This window comes from Aegilops tauschii, chromosome 2, assembly GCF_002575655.3.
Source record: "Aegilops tauschii subsp. strangulata cultivar AL8/78 chromosome 2, Aet v6.0, whole genome shotgun sequence".
In the NCBI taxonomy this organism is placed as follows: domain Eukaryota; kingdom Viridiplantae; phylum Streptophyta; class Magnoliopsida; order Poales; family Poaceae; genus Aegilops; species Aegilops tauschii.
This window is the reverse complement of record NC_053036.3, coordinates 421,040,927-421,049,467: the sequence shown is the minus strand read 5'-3', so window position 1 is coordinate 421,049,467 and position 8,541 is coordinate 421,040,927.

Genomic DNA, 8,541 nt, shown 5'->3' with positions numbered 1-8,541 from the left:
GAGACCCCAAGTTCTCGGAAGAGGCATTCGATGCCTTCAGCTCGGCTGACGCATACGTCCGAGCTGCTCGAGATGGGCTTAGAAAAGCCACAAAGCAATATTTGACAGATGTGCAGGTAAGTTTTCTTTGCCGAAAAGGATAACCATATGCCCGTAGCCCCCGAGACTGAAAGCAGTTGGTACAACTGATTTAAGGATCGTTGTATAACCAGGTCCTTATAGAGAAGAACGACCTGCTAGCCCAAGAGCTGGAGCAGTGTTGGGCACAGCTAAATGTTGTTACCGCCGAACTGGAAAATTCCAAGAAGGCGTCTTCTGGTAACATTCCCTTCCATCGAGGAACAATAATTGTATACCAACTGTACTAATACTGTTGCTGGTCGCATAATAGGATCGCCGGATCAACTTGAAGAGAAGTTGAAGATCACCCAAGCGGGAGAGAACGAGGCGAAAAGGCTACACGCCGCAGGCGAGCGTGTGCTGACCCGAGTCAGAGGGGAGAAAAACAAGCTTCAAGATTCCAACACTGCATTGAGTGAAGAATTGAAAGATGTGCGGGCCCAACTAGCCGACTCCGTGAAGGAGAACAAGAAGTTGCGGGGCGGCATATTCAGTATGTGTCTGAACTACCCTTAGAGTAGTTCGGAGATAAATGGAACTGATATAGTTATGATTGCAGGTATATTGACGGGCCGTCCCGAAGAGGAGGTGTCTGGATCATCAAGTGATCTGCTGCCAGGGCTGTCGCAAGTGCACGAACAGGCTCGGCTGGCGATGCGGAGTGTTGCCAAGGCCCTATGGCCATCCGCCTCCCCTCCAGGAAGCATGGAGAAGCTCGTAGAGTTGTTCAAGGGAGCGCGGCGGCGTATCCGACTATGGAAGATATCGGCCTGCCGAGAGGGTGCGCGAGAGGCCTGGGCCATGGTGAAAATGCGATATACCAAGCTGGATCCAAATCACATGGCCCGTGTCGGACCGCTAGGGTCAAATGGGGATGAAATTCCCGTTAGTTTAGTATATGACCAAGTAGAGGTGGCCGCCAAATATTCCCAACATGATTGTAAGTTAGACCGCCTGTTGGACGGTGTAGAGGAGGAAGTGGTTGAGTCCAAGTGACTATGTACTTTCCTTGATATATGTAACTCTAGCTGAATTGTATAGCATTTGTCATGGCAGACCTTTTCACTTCAACCGGACCCGAAGGTGCGGAGTGTTTCCGAATACCCGCGCGGCCGAATAGACCGGGGTATGCATGAAAACTAGGCGTAGGGGTCATAGTTGCTTGAACAGACAAGTTGTATCCGTCTAGTTATGTTATATTACATTGAGATTGTAAGAAACATCTTCCAGGGAGAATAGTTTCGTTAAGGGTTCCTTTCCCTGGGTGTGCATGCATTAGTGTACATGTCCGAATTGTGATGTGAAAATCACAATGTGTATAACTTCCGGGGTTTCACAATGGAGTGAATGCAAAAAACATCTTTAATTCACCGACCGAATATCCCCTTAAGAACGCTAGCTTTCGGCTTCACGCAGTCTGAGGTACACATCCGGATGATCCGGCAGTAACAATCGCAGAGGTGCTCCCTTTATGCCCTAGCCGAACTAACGGGAACGTAGGGCATAAGCACAGCAGCCAGGCAACCCAGCTTGGCCAAAACTTAAGTCATATCGATGCATATAGTGGCGAAGAAAAGGTACATATGGAAAAACGCATATGTGAAGAGCTTGATGCTCGAAGAATAATGAAAAGCTTCTGTCCAAGAAGCCCCCAGGTATAATGGACGTACATATTTAAAGATGTATGCGTCAGGGGTGTGCGGTCTAGCCGTACGGAAGCTTTAAAGCGAGGAAAAAAAGAATAATCAGAAAAGAGAGAAAAAATAATGGAAACTACAGGGGAGAAGGAGACGAGCAAGGAGTTCGGCACTAGGCATAGAATCTTCGGAGTCTGGCCGCGTTCCAGGGGTTCGGCTCGAGGTGATTTTCTGATGCATCACAAAGACGGTACGCTCCTCCGGTGAGAACTTCGTCAATTATGAAGGGACCCTCCCATTTGGGCTTGAGTTTGTCCTTTTTCTTCTCCGGCAGGCGTAGAACAAGTTCGCCAACGTTGTAAGTCTTGGCCCGTACTTATCTGCTTTGATATCTTCGAGCCTGCTGTTGGTAAAATGCTGAACGAGCTTTTGCGACATCGCGCTCCTCCTCCAGGGCATCCAGGTTGTCCTGTCAATCGAGCTCGGCTTCTCTCTCTTCGTACATACGCGCTCGAGGTGAGTCGTGAATAATATCGCGGGGCAACACAGCCTCCGCGCCATACACCATGAAGAAAGGTGTGTATCCGGTAGTATGGTTGGGCGTGGTCCGCAGCCCCCAGAGTACGGAGTCGAGCTCCTCAACCCATTGCTTGTCTGATTCTTTCAAAGACCGCACTAGTCTGGGCTTGATGCCTCTCATAATAAGACCATTGGCTCGTTTGACTTGACCGTTTGTTTGCGGGTGGTAGACGGAGGCGTAATCGAGTTTCATGCCAAGATTAGCACACCAGGTTTTCACCTCGTCGGATGTGAAATTAGAGCCGTTGTCGGTGATGATGTTGTGTGGGACACCATAATGGTGCACAACACCGGATATGAACTCTATCACCAGCCCGGACTCAACCGTTTTGACTGGTTTAGCCTCTATCCATTTAGTGAATTTTTTCACCTTGACCAGCAAATATTTTTTCTTATGGCTTCCCCCTTTAAGGGGTCCAACCATATCCAGTCCCCAGACCGCGGAAGGCCAAGTAATGGGGATAGTTTGTAAGGCAGTTGGGGCATATGGCTTTGGTTGGCGAAGAGTTGGCATCCGACGCAGTGTTGGACAAGGTCCTGCGTGTCTGCTCGGGCCGTCGGCCAATAAAACCCAGTACGGAAGGCCTTGCTAACAAGGGCCCGAGCTGCGGCATGGTGTCTGCCGAGACCAGTGTGAATTTCCACTAAAAGCCGCCGCCCCTCCTCCTCGGAGATACATCTTTGAAGTACTCCGGTAGTAATTTTCTTGTAGAGCTCTCCGTCGTGAACCTTGTAGGCCTTCAAACGCCGGACAATGCGGCAAGCCTCATTCTGGTCTTAGGGAAGCTCCTTCCTATTAATGTAGGCCAAGAAGGGTTCAGTCCATGGCGCAATGACTGCCATAATGAGATGGGCCGACGGTATTATCTCGGTGGCTGAGCCCCCGATGATATCAGTGTGTTCGGGATTTGGGGTTGTGTTCGGATCTGGACTGTTGTTGCCGCCCTCCCCTTGCCACATCACGGATGGCTTGAAAAGCCTTTCCAGGAAGATGTTAGGTGGGACGGGGTCTGATACGTCCATTTTGCATCATGCTTTTATATCGATATTTATTGCATTATGGGCTGTTATTACACATTATGTCACAATACTTATGCCTATTCTCTCTTATTTTACAAGGTTTACATAAGGAGGGAGAATGCCGGCAGCTGGAATTCTGGGCTGGAAAAGGAGCAAATATTAGAGACCTACTCTGCACAATTCCAAAAGTCCTGAAACTCCACGAAAGTTATTTTTGGAAATAATAAAAAATACTGAGCGGAAGAAATACCAGAGGGGGCCCACACCCTGGCCACGAGGGTGGGTGGCACACCCTACCCCCTGGGCGCGCCCCCTGCCTCGTGGGCCCCCTGTTGGCCCTCCGGTGCCCATCTTCTACTATATGAAGTCTTTCGTCCAAAGAAAAATCATAAGCAAGCTTTCGGGACGAGACTCCGCCGCCACGAGGCGGAACCTTGACGGAACAATTCTAGGGCTCCGGCAGAGCTGTTCTGCCGGGGACACTTCCCTCCGGGAGGGGGAAATCATCGCCATCGTCATCACCAATGATCCTCTCATCGGGAGGGGCTCAATCTCCATCAACATCTTCACCAGCACCATCTCCTCTCAAACCCTAGTTCATCTCCTGTATCCAATTCTTGTCTCTAAGTCCGGGATTGGTACTTGTAGGTTGCTAGTAGTGTTGATTACTCCTTGTAGTTGATGCTAGTTGGTTTATTTGGTGGAAGATCATATGTTCAGATCCTATATGCATATTAATACTCCTCTGATTATGAACATGAATATGCTTTGTGAGTAGTTACGTTTGTTCCTGAGGACATGGGAGAAGTCTTGCTATTAGTAGTCATGTGAATTTGGTATTCGTTCGGTATTTTGATGAGATGTATGTTGTCTCTCCTCTAGTGGTGTTATGTGAACGTCGACTACATGACACTTCACCATTATTTGGGCCTAGAGGAAGGCATTGGGAAGTAATAAGTAGATGATGGGTTGCTAGAGTGACAGAAGCTTAAACCCTAGTTTATGCGTTGCTTCGTAAGGGGCTGATTTGGATCCATATGTTTCATGCTATGGTTAGGTTTACCTTAATACTTCTTTTGTAGTTGCGGATGCTTGCAACAGGAGTTAATTATACGTGGGATGCTTGTCCAAGTAAGGACAGCACCCAAGCACCGGTCCACCCACATATCAAATTATCAAAATACCGAACGCGAATCATATGAATGTGATGAAAACTAGCTTGACGATAATTCCCACGTGTCCTCGGGAGCGCTTTTCTCTATATAAGAGTTTGTCCAGGCTTGTCCTTTGCTACAAAAAGGATTGGGCCACCTTGCTGCACTTTATTTATTTTTGTTACTTGTTGCTCGTTACAAATTATCTTATCACAAAACTATCTGTTACCTATAATTTCAGTGCTTGCAGAGAATACCTTGCTGAAAACCACTTATCATTTCCTTCTGCTCCTCGTTGGGTTCGACACTCTTACTTATCGAAAGGACTACGATAGATCCCCTATACTTGTGGGTCATCAAGACTCTTTTCTGGCGCCGTTGCCGGGGAGTGAAGCGCCTTTGGTAGGTGGAATTTGGTAAGGAAAAATTTATATAGTGTGCTGAAATTTACTGTCACTTGTCACTATGGAAAGTAATCCTCTGAGGGGCTTGTTCGGGGTATCTTCACCCCGACCAGTAGAGCAAAGAGTTGCTCCTCAACCTACTGAACCTACTGAAGATGAAAATGTCTACTTTGAAATTCCTTGGGGTATGTTAGAAAAACTGCTAGCTAATCCTTTTGCAGGAGACGGAACAATGCATCCTGATGAGCACCTAATATATGTGGATGAAGTTTGTGGATTATTTAAGCTTGCAGGTGTGCCCGATGATGTTATTAAGAAGAAGGTCTTACCTTTATCTTTGTAGGGAGATGCATTGACATGGTACAGGCTATGTGATGATATGGGATCATGGAACTACAAACGATTGAAATTGGAATTTCATCAGAAGTTTTATCCGATGCATCTTGTTCATCGTGATCGCAATTATATATATAATTTTTGGCCTCGCAAAGGAGAAAGCATCGCTCAAGCTTGGGGGAGGCTTAAATCAATGTTATATTCATGCCCCAATCATGAGCTCTCAAGAGAAATGATTATTGAAAATTCTTATGCTCGGCTTTCAGATAACAATCGCACCATGCTCGATACTTCTTGTGCTGGCTCTTTTATGATGAAGACTATTGAATTCAAATGGGATTTATTGGAAAGAATTAAACGCAACTCTGAAGATTGGGATCTCGGCGAAGGTAAGGAGTCAGGTATGACACCTAAGTTTGATTGTGTTAAATCTTTTATGGATACCGATGTTTTCCGTAAATTTAGCACTAAATATGGACTTGACTATGAGATAGTAGCTTCTTTTTGTGAATCTTTTGCTGCTCATGTTGATCTCCCTAAGGAGAAGTGGTTTAAATATCATCCTCCCATAGAAGTAAAAGTAGCTGCACCTATTAAAGTTGAAGAAAAGACTATCACTTATAATGATCCTATTGTTCCTACTGCTTATGTTGAGAAACCACCTTTCCCTGTTAGAATAAAGGATCATGCTAAAGCTTCAACTGTGGTTCGTAAAAGCAATATAGAACTTATACACCTCCTGAGCAAGTTAAAGTTGAACCTAATATTGCTATTGTTAAAGATCTCTTGTCTGATAATATTGATGGGCATGTTATTCATTTCTGTAATGAAACTGCTAGAATTACCAAACCTTGTGTTAAAGATAAACATAGACCTGTGGTAGGCATGCCTGTTATTTCTGTTAAAATAGGATATCATTGTTATCATGGCTTATGTGATATGGGTGCTAGTGCTAGTGCAATACCTATTGACTTATACAAAGAAATTATGCATGATATTGCACCCACTGAGTTAGAAGATATTGATGTCACAATAAAACATGCCAATAGAGATACTATTTCACCCATGGGAATTGTTAGAGATGTTGAAGTCTTGTGTGGGAAAACTAAATATCCTGCTGATTTTCTTGTTCTTGGTTCTCCACAAGTTATCTTTTGTCCCATTATATTTGGTAGACCCTTCTTGAACACTGTTAATGCTAGGATAGACTGCGAAAAGGATGTTGTTACTATTGGTTTAGGTGATATGTCTCATGAGTTTAACTTTTCTAAATTTCGTAGACAATACCGTGAAGAGGAATTGCCTAGTAAGGATGAAATTATTGGTCTTGCTTCTATTGCCGTACCTCCTAGTGATCCTTTAGAACAATATTTGCTAGACCATGAAAATGATATGTTTATGAATGAAAGAAGGGAAATAGATGAAGTGTTCTTTAAACAGGAACCCATCCTGAAACACAACTTGCCTATTGAAATCCTAGGGGATCCTCCTCCACCCAAGGGTGATCCCGTGTTTGAGCTTAAACCGTTACCCGATACTCTTAAATATGCTTATCTTGATGAGAAAAAGATATATCCTGTTATTATTAGTGCTAACCTTTCAGAGCATGAAGAAGAGAGATTATTGAAAACTCCAAAGAAGCACCGCGCTGCTATTGGATATACTCTTGATGATCTTAAGGGCATTAGTCCCACTCGATGCCAACACAAACTAAATTTGGAGAAAGATGCCAAACCAGTTCGTGATCACCAACGACGGCTGAATCCTAAGATGAAAGAAGTGGTAAGAAAAGAAATACTAAAGCTTCTTGAGGCAGGTATTATTTATCCCGTTGCTGATAGTCAGTGGGTAAGTCCTTTCCATTGTGTCCCTAAAAAGGGAGGTATTACCGTCGTTCCTAATGATAAAGATGAATTAATCCCGCAAAGAATTATTATAGGTTATAGGATGGTAATTGATTTCCGCAAATTTTTATTGATCAAATGCTAGAAAGATTATCCAAATTTTTATTGATCAAATGCTAGAAAGATTATCCAAATTTTTATTGATCAAATGCTAGAAAGATCATTACCCCTTACATTTTATTGATCAAATGCTAGAAAGATTATCCAAACATACACATTTTTGCTTTCTAGATGGTTACTCTGGTTTCTCTCAAATAACTGTGTCAGCTGATGATCAATCAAAGACCACTTTTACTTGCCCTTTCGGTACTTTTGCTTATAGACGTATGCCTTTTGGTTTATGTAATGCACCTGCTACCTTTCAAAGATGCATGATGGCTATATTCTCTGACTTTTGTGAAAAGATATGTGAGGTTTTCATGGATGATTTCTCCGTTTATGGATCCTCTTTTGATGATTGCTTGAGAAACCTTGATCGAGTTTTGCAGAGATGTGAAGAAACTAATCTTGTCTTGAATTGGGAGAAGTGCCACTTTATGGTTAATGAAGGCATTGTTTTGGGGCATAAAATTTCTAAAAGAGGCATTGAAGTTGATAAAGCCAAGGTTGATGCTATTGAGAAGATGCCATGTCCCAAGGACATCAAAGGTATAAGAAGTTTCCTTGGTCATGCCGGTTTTTATAGGAGGTTCATTAAGGACTTCTAAAAAATTTCTCGACCTCTGACTAATCTATTACAAAAAGATATACCATTTGTCTTTGATGATGATTGTGTAGAAGCATTTGAAATACTTAAGAAAGCATTCATTTCTGCACCGATCGTTCAGCCACCTGATTGGAATTTACCTTTTGAAATTATGTGTGATGCTAGTGATTATGCTGTAGGTGTTGTTCTAGGGCAAAGAGTTGATAAGAAATTAAATTTTATCCAATATGCTAGTAAAACTCTAGGCAATGCTCAAAGAAATTATGCTACTACTGAAAAAATTCTTAGCAGTTGTATTTGCTTGTGATAAGTTTAGACCTTATATTGTTGATTCTAAAGTAACTATTCACACGGATCATGCTGCTATTAAATATCTTATGGAAAAGAAAGATGCTAAACCTAGACTTATTAGATGGGTTCTCTTGCTACAAGAATTTGATTTGCATATTATTGATAGAAAGGGAGCTGAGAACCCCGTTGCACACAACTTGTCTAGGTTGGAAAATGTTCTTGATGACCCACTACCTATTGATGATAGCTTTCCTGATGAACAATTAAATATCATAAACGCTTCTCGTACTGCTCCATGGTATGTTGGTTATGCTAATTACATTGTTATCAAATTCATACCACCTAGTTTCACATACCAGCAAAAGAAAAAGTTCTTCTATGATTTGAGAC